General features: G+C 48.8%; 1 long non-coding RNA gene across 1 annotated transcript in view; it reads left to right on the forward strand.

Moving 5' to 3' along the window:
• The window catches only part of LOC309532319, a 28751-nt gene extending 12978 nt beyond the window's left edge, over nucleotides 1-15773 (forward strand). The window contains exons 4-6 of the long non-coding RNA XR_014219743.1: nucleotides 10411-10535; nucleotides 11634-11730; nucleotides 14798-15773. This is a non-coding gene — a long non-coding RNA (uncharacterized lncRNA). The remainder of the gene's footprint in view (nucleotides 1-10410; nucleotides 10536-11633; nucleotides 11731-14797) is intronic.
• The last annotated feature ends 594 nt before the right edge of the window (nucleotides 15774-16367 follow it).

Consider the following 16367-nt stretch of genomic DNA (forward strand, 5'->3'; position numbering starts at 1 on the left):
GTGAAACTCGCAAAAATGTATAGGTTAAAGAATAAGAGATGCTGGAAATGTGGTGAAGCGGAAGGCGATTTCTATCACATGTGGTGGTCATGTAATAAAGTGAAGGGATTCTGGGAATTAATCTACAACGAGATTAAAATATTTAAATGCACTTTTCCCAAAAGACCCGAAGCCTTCCTGCTAGGAATGATAGGTAAAGAAATTAAAAAAGAAGACAAGACCATATTTCTTTATGCCACCACAGCCGCAAGAATTATGTTGGCACAAAACTGGAAAACGGAAATCATACTTAGTATAAATGATTGGCAGGTCAAAATGGCAAACTATGCCGAACTTGCCAAACTAACACTTAGAATACGAGACCAGGATGAACAGAAATTTCAGGAAAATTGGAATAAATATTGGAACTATATTGGAATTAATGTGTAGAGGAAACTGGCGGGGCTGAAATAAACCTAACAGTGAATGATAAATTTTTAAGGTCAAAGCAAAATGCGTGATTGCGGAATTGATTTGATTCTTACCAAAAGGGTGGAGGGGAGTCGAGGGCTCGGTAGAGCTCGAAACATTACTGTCAGGGGTTCAGGAACAGAGACGCAGAAAAGGGAGGAGACAGAGAGCGAGGGGGAGGAATATGAAGGAAGGATGAGTGGGGATGACGACCCGAGATCCCCGAGCCTTTCCAGTGAGTCAGAGGATTCCCAGAAAGGAGCCCCAGTGGTCAGAGCAAGGGGGGAACACAGGGGGAGACCCCAGGAAGAAGGGGCCAGAGAGGAATCAGAGAGCAGCAGCTGGAGATCGGGACCAACGTGCCCAGCTGGGAGCAGCGGGGAGAAAGGGGACCAGGGATCAGGTTCTGGAGGCTTTCAGCAGGAGGGAGGGCATGAGTCAGGAGTAGTCACGCCCACATCAGGGAGCGAGGAAACGGTTAAGAGGAAAGTAGAAGGTTGGGCGCGCGCGCCAAGTTCAAATGCAGCGGAAGCTGGCGCAGTAAGCAGCCCGGAGAGTGAGCCAGGTCCCAAAGCCCGCCGCAAGGAGGCAGAAGGCTCCGGGGGGTCTTCAGCCTCGGAAGAGTCGAGGAGGGAGGAGACCCAGGGGGGCAGGAGGACCCAGAGACGAAAGGAAAGACGCAGGAGGTGGAGCAAGGCTAGGGTACTAAGCTGGTGCGCAAGAGGCGGAGACTCAGACGGGTCTTCGCCGGTCTGAGGCAGAAGACGTAGGGCTGCACATTGCAGTTCGGAAATGGAACCTGTAACCCAATAAAGACTCTTATAACGTGAACGCTGACTAGCGTGGTCCTATGTGAGCTGGGACTGGGCAGCAGCCCTGACAGTAAGACCCGTCTCTCCAAAGCTTCGGACACCTGAAACCTCACAGCGGGAGCATACGCAGCGAGGGGAGGAAGAGTGGTGTCTGTGAGCAAGCTCACAAAAGTTAGCAAGATGACGGAAGAACAGAGAATTTCAGCGCTGCAAGAGGCAGTGACACGGTTGAACGCAGAGGTATTGGCTTCCAGGAAAAGGGAAGAGGACGCTGCGGCCGCCTACAGAGACCTCCACGCCAGGTTTGAAGCGTTTACTAAGCACGGGCAACCGGGACCCAGACCGGAGGGCGTGGGGTTAGCACAGAGAGCAGGCGGTCTTGTGCCTCACTTCAATGGGAATTTACAAGATTACCCCAATTTTCGAGCAGACGTAATGTGCGCACTGCAACTGCTGGCAAAAGACTTTAGAGACGAGGAAGAGAAGGTGGGGTTCATACTGTCCCATTTGCATGGGGATGCCAAAGCCTGGCTGCGCAATTTGTGGAGGGATAAAGATCCGGCGCTTCAGAGTGCAGATGCCTTCATCAAGGCGATGGATGCGTGTTTTTTATCTACCATAGACGTGGATCTTGCTCGAAGAGAGATCCATGGACTGAAACAGGGGAGGGCGACTGTACGGCAGTATCACGCCCGCTTTTTTGCGCTGGTCAGTGCCTTGGAATGGGACAGAGATTCACCTCCAGTTCGAGACCTATTCTGGGAAGGTCTAAGCAGCGCAGTTAAAGACGAAATTGCAAGGGGGGAGAGGCCCCGGAGCACGCAGGAGGTGGTCCAACGGGCGCTGACTGTGGGGGTGAGACTGGAGGAACGCCCATGGTGCAGGGACGAAGGACGTGGAGGGCGCGAAGCAGCGAGAAGTTTCTCCTTCGTTCCCAGAGAAGCAGCGCGTGCGCAATCCACACCTCCGCCAGGAGGGGGGGTGGAACCTATGGAGGTGGGAGGCGCCAGGGCTCAGTCAGCTACCAGAGCCCCAGCACCAGGAGCAGCCAAGACTAAGCCTCCTAGAGGGAACCGGAAGTGCTACATCTGCGAAAGCCCTCAACACATGGCGAAAGAGTGTCCCCAGAGGAACTCCAAGCACACTGCAGCCTCCGCAACAGTGACTGCAGCTGCACAACACAGAGAACCACAGCAGGGAAACGACGAGGTCTGGCTGGAGACAGAGGTACTGGGGCCCAGCCAGACGTATCAGTGAAGCAGTCCCCAGAGATCTTGCAGCCCACAGACCCCCTCCCACCCAAACCAGTAGTGCAGCTGACAGCATCACTCCAGCTACCCAATGGCGTCACAGTGGACGTGCCACTTTCTGTAGACTCTGGAAGTAATGCAGACTTTATAGCGCAGGATTTTGTGGAGCAGCACGCTATACAGCTACTGCCTGCCACTCTGCCCCTGCAAGTCGTCACAGTGGATGGCAGGGAGTTGCTGGGGGGGCAGGTGGTGAAGCAGACACCGCCTATGGTGATGCGACTTGGTAACCACAGGGAAGTCATCAGTTTTAATGTCACCAGACTGTCGGACACGCCCATTGTTTTGGGCATGAGTTGGCTGGACAGGCACAGTCCGACGCTGGCTTGGTACCAGCGACAGCTGATCTTCGGTTCTTCTTACTGTGCGGAACACTGCATCCTGCCAAGACAGGAGGGGGAGGAGGAGGAATCGCAGCTGCAGTTGGGAACGTTGCAAGCGGTCCCCCACAAATACGCAGACTTTCTGGAGGTCTTCTGCGAGAAGGAGGCGGACAAGCTACCCCCTCACCGGCCGTATGACTGCAAGATTGACCTCCTACCTGGGGCGACGCTGCCGAAAGGGAAGCTGTATTCCATGTCTGAGGACGAACTACAGGAACTCAAGCAGTTCATAGATCACAATTTGGAGCGCGGTTTCATCCGGGAGTCCAAGGCAGTGGGGGGCAGTCCTGTTTTCTTCGTGAAGAAGAAAGACACGCCCCCAAAAAGGCTCGTGGTGGACTATCGCATCTTAAACAAGATGACCAAGCCCTCTGATTTTCCCATGCCCCGGATCGACGATCTCCTAGCGACGGTGCGCAAGGGACGCGTGTTCACCAAGTTGGACCTGAGAGGGGCGTACAACCTCATCCGCATGAGGGAGGGAGATGAGTGGAAGACAGCCATGTTCACGCCTCTGGGAACCTACGAGTACAGAGTTATGCCGTTTGGATTACAAAATGGTTCCCACTGTTTTCAAGCCTTCATGCATCACGTGTTGGCGGGGCTCCTCTACAAGAAGTGCGTCTGCTTCCTGGATGACATCCTGATTTTCTCTGAATCGCAGCAAGCGCACGACCAAGACGTTCGGGAGGTGCTGAGTAGGTTGCAGCAGCATAGACTGTACGCCAAGCTGGAGAAGTGCCAGTTCGACACAACGGAGGTGGATTTCCTGGGATACAAGTTGTCGGACAAGGGGCTAGCCATGGACAGCGCCAAGGTTCGAGCGGTCTTGGATTGGAAGAGCCCGCGCAACCGGAAGGAAGTCCAGCGATTTGTCGGCTTTGCCAACTTCTATCGTAAATTTATCAAGGGGTTTGCGACCCAGACGGCGGCCATCACAGACACGCTCAGCTCCAAGAAAAAGAGGTTCGTCTGGACGGAGCAGGCGGAGCAGTCCTTTCAAGCGCTCAAGCGTCTCTTTGCGTCGGAAGAGCAACTGCTGCATATCGACCCCAGCAGACCGATGCGGGTGGAGACAGACGCGTCCGACAGAGCCGTGGGAGCTGTCCTGCTGCAGCGAGACCCGCAGGGGGTCTGGAGGCCGGGAGCGTTTTACTCCAGGAAGCTCAGCAAGTCGGAGCAGAACTACACCATCTGGGACAGGGAGTTGCTGGCCATTCATGCAGCGTTCAAGGCGTGGAGGCATTTCCTGATCGGCGCCAAACACACCGTGCAAGTCTGCACGGACCACAAGAATCTGGAGCACTGGCGCACGGCGCAGTTCCTGAACCAGAGGCAGATACGTTGGTCTGAGTTCTTTGCGGACTTCGACTTCCGAATAGAGTACGTCCCAGGAGACACCAACGTCATGGCGGATGCACTGTCCCGAAAGCCGCAATACCTCGAAGAGACGACGCCAGCGGCGGCCATGCACATCTTCGCGCCAACAGCGTGGGTGTGCGCCTCAGCTGCAGTAGACCTGGATGCAGTGCGGCGGGCGTTGCAGGACGACTCATTCGCGCAAGCGAAGATGGCAGAGGTGCAAAGGGGCACGGCGAAGAGCAACGAGTTCCAGGTACGAGACGGCTTGCTCCTACGTAAAGGGGCCATCTACGTGCCGGGAGACGACCTTCGCGCCAAGGTGCTACAACAGTTGCACGACGCACCCACGGCCGGACACTTTGGCATTGAAAAAACGGTGGAATTAGTCGCAAGAGACTTCTGGTGGCCCAGACTGAGAGGGGAAGTCGCGGACTACGTCGCGAGGTGCGACACCTGCCAGAGGGCCAAGCCGGTGCACAAACCGCCGGCGGGACTGTTGGAACCGCTGCAAACACCGTTTGAACCGTGGGAGAGGGTGGCCCTGGACTTTGTCACGGATCTACCCAGCTCGAGAGGCAAGACCGCGGTACTAGTGGTGGTGGAACTTGTTCACCAAGATGGCACATTTCATCCCGTGTGCGAAGGTGGCCACGGCGGAACAAACCACCAAACTGTTCATAGATCACGTGTTCAAAGTGCACGGTCTGCCACGGTCTATACTGTCCGACCGCGGATGCCAGTTCATCTCGAATTTCTGGCAGAAGCTGATGGGTTTTCTGGACGTCAAGATCAACCTGGCATCAGCAAGACACCCGCAGACCAACGGGCAAGCGGAGAGGGTCAATGCCATCATGCAGCAGTACCTGAGGTGCTATGCCAATCAACAGCCTGCGACGTGGGTGGATTACCTGCCGCTCGCCGAGTTCGCCTACAACAACACGAAGCACGTGTCCACGGGGGTGACGCCGTTCTTTGCCAACAACGGGAGGAATCCCAGAACCTTCCCGGGACTGGAGAGAGTGGGGGAAGGGGAACCGCAGACGGCGGACGCTTTCGCGTCAGAGTTGCAGGAGGTCCACGATCAACTCCGAAGGCAGCTGGAGCTAGCTAAGCACGCATACAAGGTGCAAGCTGACAAGCACAGGCGGGTTGGCGAAGAGATCCGAGTGGGAGACTGGGTCTGGTTGGCAGCCCACGCAGTGCCGACCAGATCGTTAGCCAAGAAGAAGTTGGGGCACAAGCAACTCGGTCCATACCAAGTCGAAGCACAGATCAACCCGGTAGCTTTCAGGCTGGCGCTGCCGGAGGGTTCCAGGATGCATCCGGTGTTCCACAGGTCGGTGCTCACTCCCTACAGGGCACCTCACAGATTCCAGGAGCCAGGAACGGCACCGAGTCCGTTCAGGGAGAGAACAGAGACGGAGGGGTTGACACGGCAGGACCCCATCAACGAAGTCACGGAGATTTTGGACTCCAGATGGGGAGAAGAGGGAGTAGAATATCTCCTAGCCAGAGAGGGCACCCGGGCCAGTGCTAATAGCTGGGTGCAAGACTACGCTTTGGAGGAACCCCTGCTCAAGGACGAGTTTCATGCCCTTTTCCCACACAGACCCATGCCAGCAGGCTTTTTCGACGACTGGCTGTTCACGCCCACACTTTCCTCCAGCACGTTCCATGGATTTGACTCGGACGGGGAACCCGCACGGAGCACACGTTCCCCGGAAGGGCCACCCACGGGATCGGCATCGGACACCGCGGATTGGTGGGTCGATCAACCGGAGGAGCAGTGGCGCCAGAAGTGGCTGAGGATGCCAAGCCGAGCTACAGATGCAAGAGAGACCGACGCAGAGACTGACAGGGACGTGTTCGGGGAGGAGCTTGGGTTCGAGCACGGCGGCACGGAAATGGAAGCGGAGCTGCTCAGCGTCGACGAGCACGAAGAGAGAGAACAGGAGGTCTTCAGTTGGCGGCCAACCACGGGGAGCGAACTGTATCCGGCATTCACTCCCGTGACGATGGAGCACCCAGCACCCACACCTGAAAGCGGGGAGGGGGGAAGGGGGGGCTTCGAGGGGGGGATGGATGTCAGGGGTTCAGGAGCAGAGACGCAGAAAAGGGAGGAGACAGAGAGCGAGGGGGAGGAATATGAAGGAAGGATGAGTGGGGATGACGACCCGAGATCCCCGAGCCTTTCCAGTGAGTCAGAGGATTCCCAGAAAGGAGCCCCAGTGGTCAGAGCAAGGGGGGAACACAGGGGGAGACCCCAGGAAGAAGGGGCCAGAGAGGAATCAGAGAGCAGCAGCTGGAGATCGGGACCAACGTGCCCAGCTGGGAGCAGCGGGGAGAAAGGGGACCAGGGATCAGGTTCCGGAGGCTTTCAGCAGGAGGGAGGGCACGAGTCAGGAGTAGTCACGCCCTCATCAGGAAGCGAGGAAACGGTTAAGAGGAAAGTAGAAGGTTGGGCGCACGCGCCAAGTTCAAATGCAGCGGAAGCTGGCGCAGTAAGCAGCCCGGAGAGTGAGCCAGGTCCCAAAGCCCGCCGCAAGGAGGCAGAAGGCTCTGGGGGGTCTTCAGCCTCGGAAGAGTCGAGGAGGGAGGAGACCCAGGGGGGCAGGAGGACCCAGAGACGAAAGGAAAGACGCAGGAGGTGGAGCAAGGCTAGGGTACTAAGCTGGTGCGCAAGAGGCGGAGACTCAGACGGGTCTTCGCCGGTCTGACATAGAAGACGTGGGGCTGCACATTGCAGTTCGGAAATGGAACCTGTAACCCAATAAAGACTCTTATAACGTGAACGCTGACTAGCGTGGTCCTATGTGAGCTGGGACTGGGCAGCAGCCCTGACAATTACGATTTTTCTTTTAGGATTTTTTGAATAATTTGAGGAAGGAAAATAATAAAATATGTAAATGTATATTTATTTGTATGCTGATAAGTTTATTGATATTCTTATTTGTATATTGTGTACCGTTTTTTGTTGTTTTTTGTGTAATCTGAATAATGAATAAAAATGCATTATGAAAAAAAATAAAATCTCTAACTGGTTACTATCAATTCAACATTGTGTTGTAGCCAGTGAAGTCATCCCATCACTGTAAGATTTTTGCCTGCGCAATGAGACTTCCTCTCCCTCTGTGCCCTCAAATCTGTTCTGAATAAAACATGGGGTTTATCTGGCCCCCCCCATTTGATCACAAGACATGGTGCGCACACATCATTTGAATGGCAATGTCCATTAGCCTGGGGGGCCCTGGGCCCTGGTCCCCTCAAATATTTTATGGGGGGGAAAGGGACCTCAGCTCCTAGGAGTTGGCTTCTAGGATCTGGTAACAGGAAAAGGAGCAGGACTATATAATAATAATAATTTATTATTTATACCCCACCCATCTGGCTGAGTTTCCCCAGTCACTCTGGGCGGCTCCCAATCAAGTATTAAAAACAATACGGCGTTAAATATTAAAAACTTCCCTGAACAGGGCTGCCTTCAGATGTCTTTTAAAGATAGGATAGCTACTTATTTCCTTCACATCTGAAGGGAGGATGTTCCACAGGGTGGGCGCCACTACCGAGAAGGCCCTCTGAAATGAAGGGTGAACTATTCTGCCACAGAAAGTGTGGGAGCTACTGCTCTGAGTAGGAGAGATCTTGCGTGAAAGCTGACATTCTAAAATAAACCCCCTTCCTGCAAAACGTTCTCACTGAAGTTGACAACAGTGGTATTCTTTATACATTAACTTTGGCTCCATTTCAGAGTAAAATTCATGAGCAAGAGTAACCAATTATTAAGGAATAGGAAGACAAAGGAATGCGATTCTGCATTGTGCTGGGACTTAGTAAGAGTTGAACACACATTATTCACTGGATAAATATGTGGAAGAAAGGAAGAGAGTATTTAGCTCTGTTTTAATTACTGTTAATCTGCCGAGACTTTCCCATTAGAAATATCACACTGGCATTTTCTTGGGTACCAGCTGCAAGCCAAGCTCTTTAACATTTGATGTTGATGCACTTACTCATCCAATTCCCTGCTTTCCTTCATCTGTCCACTATGCACCCATGCTTTTGAGAAGATCTTTCTGATGAGACACTCCCCCAAAATTTCATTTAGTTTCAGTTAGTTTCCCCTTTGTTCTCTTTTGCCCCCTGCCTCAATCCCTAGGTCTCTCTCTCTCTCTGAATATCTCTCAGTGAATATTTCTCTTTGAAGCACAGGGATAATGTTTCAGCCAGGGATAATGGCCTTTGGTATTCTGCTAGAATCACATTAAATACCACTGTGTTCCACTGGCTGAGGAAGTTACAGTGCTTCTCTCTTCCACCTGACAGACTGATGATAATCTGGGGCTGTGCTGTGTACAAAACAATCACTATTCATTGGGGTTTGTTAGACATTTCATTCCACAGCAAAAGGAAAAGGGAACTTTTGTCAATAATTAAGTTTCAACATTGGCAGAGTGGGATTCTTCAGGTGCCCACATCTCAGGGGGGAGGAGGGGGCCTAATGAAAGAGACTCGTTCTTTCCATGCTATGTTTTGAGAAGGGAATTAGCTCTCCAGAACACTCCCACAAGGCTGATTTTTAACACAGGAAGCATCCTTCAGCAGAAGTCAAATCTCCCTAGGATCCAGCGCTGAAAACATTATCATTTCAAAATTCTCTTTACAAGTTCTTTGTCTTCAGCTTCATTATTGTCTTGTTCCTGTACTTGACAGAATTCTCATAGGCCTTGCATTATTACAGAGGAATATGATGGCAAGAAAGTCATTTGCTCCTTCTGCGACCTTGAAGAGAAGGCTGTTCCAAGGGAAGCCATTACAGGGGCAGTTTCCTAATATGCTAATATCTCCAGTGTTCAGGATGTGTGTGGTTTGTATATGTAGGCAGAAGGACACACACTCTTGTGCATGAGGGAGATATCCAGAGGTTTGATGGAACCACAAGTTTTGCAAAAGGACAATAAAACTTGGGGGGGGGACTAAAGGGGGACGGCATACAATTTTTTTAAAAAAATGTTTAAACACAGCTAATTTACAACCAGGGACTGTTAGGCTGTGTGCACATTATACATTTAATTCTTTCCCTCAAAGAATTATGGGCATTGCAGTTTGTTAAGGCTTGCTGGGAATTACAACTGTGTGGGGGCTAAAGTACAGAGCCCAGAATTCCTTGAGTTAAAGAATGTACTTTGAAGGTGCTTTAAGGTATAATGTATAAGCAGCCTTAGCTGGAAACAGCTCATACCAGTTAGCTCTTGTGTTCTTCATTTGTGTTCTCCAAAAGCTAGAAAAATATAAGATTTGGTAATGGGTTTGTCATGGCCTCCCAAAGCTGATAACTTGCACTGCCTCCAAGGGAAGCCCAGATGAGGAAAAGATTCACACTGCTCCACCCAGTGGATAGACTTTCAGCATCTCACACTTTTCAAGCCTCAGAGCCCTCAGTAGCATCTCCTGCTTCTCTGCAGTTGCAGAACCAAAAATAAACCCTTTTAAAAGAACAGATAGTTCCTCTAGGGCAGGCATCTCCAAACTTGGCCCTCCAGATGTTTTGAGACTACAATTCCCATCATCCCTGACCACTGGTCCTGCTAGCTAGGGATCATGGGAGTTGTAGGCCAAAAACATCTGGAGGGCCGAGTTTGAGGAAGCCTGCTCTAGGGAGGCAGTGCCAGCAGAATAACAGGCTTTATGATGCTTCAATGCTTAGCTGAAGCCACATTCCCATGTTATCTACAGTAGAGGGAGAGCTACAAGCAGCAGAGCTCACTGCGGAAAAAACCCAAACAAGAATCCAAACAAGGGAGGCTATTCCATAAGCACGGTCCCAACACTGAAAAGACCCTCTCTTTGGTAGCCACCCACCTTAAAGTGCTTCTAAATCTGACTTTGTGGGAGATTAGCAGTCCAACCCAACTAATGTATATTCTTGCTGGTTAGCATGAGAAAGGGCTAAGTCCACACAGCTGTATTGCTGATAGGCAAGTACTCAGAACATAGAAATACAACTGGTAGAGTGGTCTCTGTGTGATGTCATTTCCCCTCCTTTCCTGGAGAAGAAGGAGCATATAGTACTTCTTGTTCCTCTCTTTCTTCCAGTGATCAGCCATGAGGGCAGACGAGCCTTGGGCTTGTTCCAGCTTTAGGCACATACTGTAAATATGAGTATTTTGCCTGCATAGTTTTGACTAATGCCATCGCTGTGAACCAGTGCAAGAATATAAGTAAATCAAACTTACCGTATTTTTCGCTCTGTAAGACGCACCAGACCATAAGACGCACCTAGTTTTTGGAGGAGGAAAACAAGAAAAAAAATATTCTGAATCCCAGAAGCCATAACAGCAAGAGGGATCGCTGCGCAGTGAAAGCAGCAATCCCTCTTACTGTTCTGTCTGGGATAGCTGCACAGCCTGCATTCACTCCATAAGACGCACATACATTTCCCCTTACTTTTTAGGAGGGAAAAGGTGAGTCTTATAGAGCAAAAAATACGGTAATTTTTAAACTTACTTTTCAGATTGTTACCTGATTCTTTGTAAGTTGGATAAGAAAGGGGAGCCAGCTTAATTCATAGGCGAACTTGTTCAAAACAAGGTTTTATAGCCTAATTCCTATACTTTTAATTTTGCTCCCAAGGATGGGATTTTGAACCTCTTTTCAACTCACACAGGTGGGCACTTGGAGGGATAAATTGCAATTAATATATCCTCTCTTACTCATTAAAAACCCATCCCACAAACTTGACCTGATGTAAACCTGCTTACTGAGATTTGACCTTATATGAACCTGACCTGACGTGACCTCACTTAAGGCTGCTACCACTTCCCCTGCGATCCCTGAGCCCCAGAATAACAGGTTGCTGCCACATTTGAGGTGTGGAAAAACTGGGAACTTTGCCCATCTGCACCCATCAAGCAGTTGGATTTTCCACTTACAACTGCCAGAGATTCCTTTTGCAAGTAGCATCGGTATGTGGAGCAGATGTCCCTTTCTCAGCCCCATTGGAGTGAAATTATCCAGAGAAAACAATAAATAATTTCCAGTGACTTGACCTTATGCAGCCTTCCTATTAAAATGGCAAAATAAGAAATGTACAAATCATCACAGGCAATGGATGGGGAGATAGTGAGATCCATAAAGCACAAGAGATCCCTGGAAAGTCGGCTTGGCACAACACAGGACCTCTGGGATCTACTCCATTGTGTAATGTATGCAGTTTTGTCAAGTGAAGGGTAAAAAGCCAGTTCCATAGGTATTAGGGAAGTATGTTAGGATATCAATGCTATAAATTTTAAGACTGTGGCATGGGCAGTGTGTTTTAGGTTGGCTGTAATTACTTTGTGCGTAAGAGAGAAACATGGTGGAAGAAATCAGAATGCGAGAACGCAGTCCGGTGGTGTCAGAAAAAGGAAAGGAGGGGTAAGTTGTAAACAATAGGCTGTCATAGTGAGTAAAATGGAATTTCTGTCTTTAAAAATAAAATAAAAACCAGAGCAAAATTTCAGAAAGATTATAAATCACAGCTTTACCCCGCATTATTTCCAAACAAGCAATTCAAAATCTCTGCAGTTGGCCTTCTGGGGACTTCTTAAATCACTAAGCCCTTATCAGCACCAAGTAGAATAAAAGTCTCTTTCAGCACATTTATCCTGCCGTTTCATTTGAATCCAGCAAAGCCCAGGGAGGCGGCGAGACATCCTGTTCTGGACAATCTTACACTACCTTGGAAGGAGCAAGTCCACAGTTTTCAGGGTGCTTAGGGTTGCCATATTGCCAAAAGTGAAAATCCAGACAGAGTTGTTGATTGGGGGGGGCAAAGTTGTTGAGCTCCCCAAAAACATTCATCTTGGGTCTTTTCTTATATTTTTAAAGAATTGTAAAAATAAAAATAGCCCAACTTACCATACATCCGGGTTTCACCGGACATTTTACTAATTCAGCAAAAATCCACCTGTACGCCATTTTCCTGAATGAATAATGTCCTGGAAAATCCAGATGTGTGGTAGTCCTAGGGGTGCTGCTGGATTCAACACTGTCGCTGGAGGCTCTGGTGGCATTGGTGACTCTGGCTGTATTTGGCTGTATTTGCTCTGGCTGTATTTGGAGAGAAATGACTTGGCCTCTGTACTCCATGCTCAGACAACTTCCAGATTGAATGGTTGTGTACTGAATTTCCTTTATGATTGAGGCCAGAAGGTGAAGTACAGAACTGGAAAACAACAAAAAGGTGCATGTTGAGGGAGCAAATAGTGCCATTATGTAGTTTAGTCATGAGGTGGCACTGGATTTAGCTGTATGCAGGTGGAGATGCGGGTGGCGCTGTGGGTTAAACCATAGAGCCTAGGACTTGCCGATCAGAAGGTTGGCGGTTCGAATCCCCACAATGGGGTGAGCTCCCGTTGCTCGGTCCCTGCTCCTGCCAACCTAGCAGTTTGAAAGCACGTCAAAGTGCAAGTAGGTAAATAGGTACCGCTCCGGCGGGAAGGTAAACGACGTTTCCGTGTGCTGCTCTGGTTCGCCAGAAGCGGCTTTGTTATGCTGGCCACATGACCCGGAAGCTGTACGCCGGCTCCCTTGGCCAATAAAGCGAGATGAGCGCCACAACCCAAGAGTCAGTCACGACTGGACCTAATGGTCAGGGGTCCCTTTCCCTTTAGGCGGAGGCAAACATTTTCTGTGCTGTTCAAGATAGTAAAGTTGTTGTCAAGTTTTCTAACTGATGCGTCCTCTGTTCCTTCTCTGATGGTGAAAATGCTCAAGCAGTGCATGGACCAGGAAATCGAGCCATTTACTTCCTTCCTGCACAACTTTTAGCTCTTTGCTACCACTGCTCAGTCAAAAAGTCAGTACATCCTTTAATCTTGACACATGAGAATACTCATGTGCCGGGGCAGATACTCCTGGTTCACACAGAAAATGCATTATTTTTTTAAAAGGACAATTGCTTCTTTAACACCTCACAAATTCATTACCCATTGCTAGCTTACAGCTTTCTTTGCTAGCTGCCTTGCTGAGTTGGGTTTTCAGACTAACAAGATCCATTTCTACCATGGTTTGTCTGCTTTTATTTGGTGCTGTTCCTCAATAACAGCTCCCAAATGTGCCTATAACTTTGTTTTCAGAAGTCTGGTTTTGATGCTATTGAATCTACTGTGGCAATGCAGCAATTAAGTGGGATTAACTGATACATGAGACAAAGGATACTCCTGTGTGGGTTAGCATTTGGGGACAAAGTATAAAAAGCAAGTCATCTGGATGACTTATTCATAACGTGGCCATATTTAGAACAAGGTCAAACTGGCATCAGCGCCTTGAGTTTAAAATAATCCCTCCCCCTGTCCTCCTCCATCTGATCAAAATGTCATCTTCATTAGCAGACATGGGTACCATTTAGGAAGGGCACACTGTAGGTCTCAGGCTTACTCACTGGTTTTATATTACAATTCCAAGGGATTATTTTCAGAATTGTAGGAACCTAGGTGTTAGGTATAATGCTACAGATACGCTTTACTTTGCTTTTTAAAAAAGACAAAATATTGCTGTTTCACTTCCTCCCCCCCCCTTCTCACTCTGGTGCAAGAGTAGTCATATTTTCTATCCATCATTCAAAGGGGGGCAGGGTGTTATCTTTCCAATGAATCAATATCAGTCTTTTAAGTCAGAGCCTGAAGAGTACATTTATGCTGACCTGCTGTCAAACCACCTGTGGTTTGGATAATATTATCATCTGACAATTTAACATTTCCCCCCAAAGCAGTATTTCTGCATCAGGCATAGGCAAACTTAGCCCTCCAGATGTTTTGGGACTACAATTCCCATCATCCCTGATCACTGGTCCTGTTAGCTAGGGATTATGGGAGTTGTAGTCCCAACACATCTGGAGGGCTGAGTTTGCCTATGCCTGATCTACATCTTAGTATTTTCCTTCAAATATTTGTAAGCATCAGACACTGAATCAACCTATGTTTCAAAGAAGCATTTTCCTTATTGCATCTCCAGCAGCATGTTGTCATGGAACGTCACCTCACAGGGTTGTTGCTGACAAATAGACTGGCTATGGCATAAGGCTTCGTAGGGCTGGCATGTGAGACACATGCTTGAGCAAGGTTCAAATACCACCTTGGCCATGCCTCACTAAACTACAATTTTCAGAGTAGTTTATCCATCGATCCTTCTTCTCAGGGAGCTCTTGGGATTTATAGCTCTGTGAGGGGGGTGGGGAAGGGTCTCCCGACAACTGTGAGCATTCTTAACAAACTACCGTTTCCCAAGATAGTTTTGGGAGAAGGAGTGACAGTTTAAAGCGATGAGATTCTGCTTTAAATGTGTCGTTTAGATGGTGAGTTAGTTGCCTAATGAGATTAAATGCAGGCAGGTGAAATGGATATATGGTATTGTTTTAAAATAATAAAAAACAGAGATGCAATTTCAGGCTAGATACTAGAAATATACTAGACTCTATATTCCTTTCATCTCACGTGCACAGAAACAAACACAAAGATCCATGGAAACAGAACAATCAGTAAAGATTTCATGAAGGTGTCAGAAAAGAAGATTCAGCCGGGTGGCTCGGAAACAAACTGTGAAGTGAATAAATTCATGCAGGAAAGGGAAAGGGAAAGGATCATCTTTGCTCTAGTCTGTGATTATGTGCTGCCAAGACATTTTGCTCAATGTCTGGCCTTGATGCTTTGTAAGTAACTGCTGCGTGTATTCCTACAATCTCTGGTGCAGTATTGCAGTTGCTGGATCATTGAAAGTCAGGGGGAGAGCTGAGCTGCTGGCCTAAAATCACAATGATAACGCTAACAGCCTAGGTAATTGAGGTCATTATGGATGCATTAGACGTACAGACAAACATACACAATTATACACAATGCAAAGATAAGCGTATTCACAGCAGCCAGAGTCTTCTAGCTCCGTCAGGAGAGACGAGAGTTCCCACTCCTCAAACACACACACACACACACACACACACACACACACACACACTCAGCAGCAGTGGCTTAGCACCAGGGTTCTCCAACCTGATGCCTTCCATAGTTCTTGGACTGCAGATATTCATATTGCACAGTTTGAAGCAAGTAGGTGCTAAAAATAGAGTCCTTATGGAGTAAAAAACATTGTCCAGACCCATGAAAATATTATGCAAAGTTTACATGCAGAACCTTCTTTAAAATATAACCAAAAGGTAAATGATACATTCAAACAATTCCATATCTTGTGCATATCCATCACAGGCTCAACAGGAGGCTCTTAGAAATAAAATATATGTACAATCAGAGCTGACAAACACAACTCTCTCTCTCTCACACACAGGCTTCATTGCCTGCATTCCATTTCCCTAGAGCTGTTTTCTCTCCCTTTGGGAGAGTCTTTTACGCGTCTGTACTCCATAGTGTCTGAAAGAACAAGACTCCTTTCCAAGATGACTAATTTGCAATTCAATACCTTAATCACGGGGTGCGGGTGGCGCTGTGGGTAAGTCCACAGCCTAGGACTTGCTGATCGGAAGGTTGGCGGTTCGAATCCCCGTGACGGGGTGAGCTCCCGTTGCTCAATCCCTGCTCCTGCCAACCTAGCAGTTCGAAAGCACGTCAAAGTGCAAGGAGATAAATAGGTACCACTCCAGCAGGAAGGTAAACAGCGTTTCTGTGCGCTGCTCTGGTTCGCCAGAAGCGGCTTCGTTGTGCTGGCCACGTGACCCAGAAGCTGTACGCCGGCTCCCTCGGCCAATAAAGTGAGATGAGCGCCGCAACCCCAGAGTCGGCCACGACTGGACCTAATGGTCAGGGGTACATTTACTTTTACCTTAAACACCTGATCTAAGGTTAAACACTCACGTGTTAGCTAGCAGAAAACAACAATAGTTATTTATCAACTACCTAAAGCACAGAGAGAGCTCTTCTTGCTTTTCTAAAGCTTCAGTGGAATTTTCCCATGTTAAACCTTTTCACCAATACACAGGAATTTCCATATCAGTGTGAATTAAACCAATTATACTTAACACAACTCCCATCAGCCACTATTTACTATTACATTTATATGCCACTATT

The sequence above is a fragment of the Podarcis vaucheri genome (assembly GCF_965113315.1).
Source record: "Podarcis vaucheri genome assembly, chromosome: 5".
Taxonomy (NCBI): domain Eukaryota; kingdom Metazoa; phylum Chordata; class Lepidosauria; order Squamata; family Lacertidae; genus Podarcis; species Podarcis vaucheri.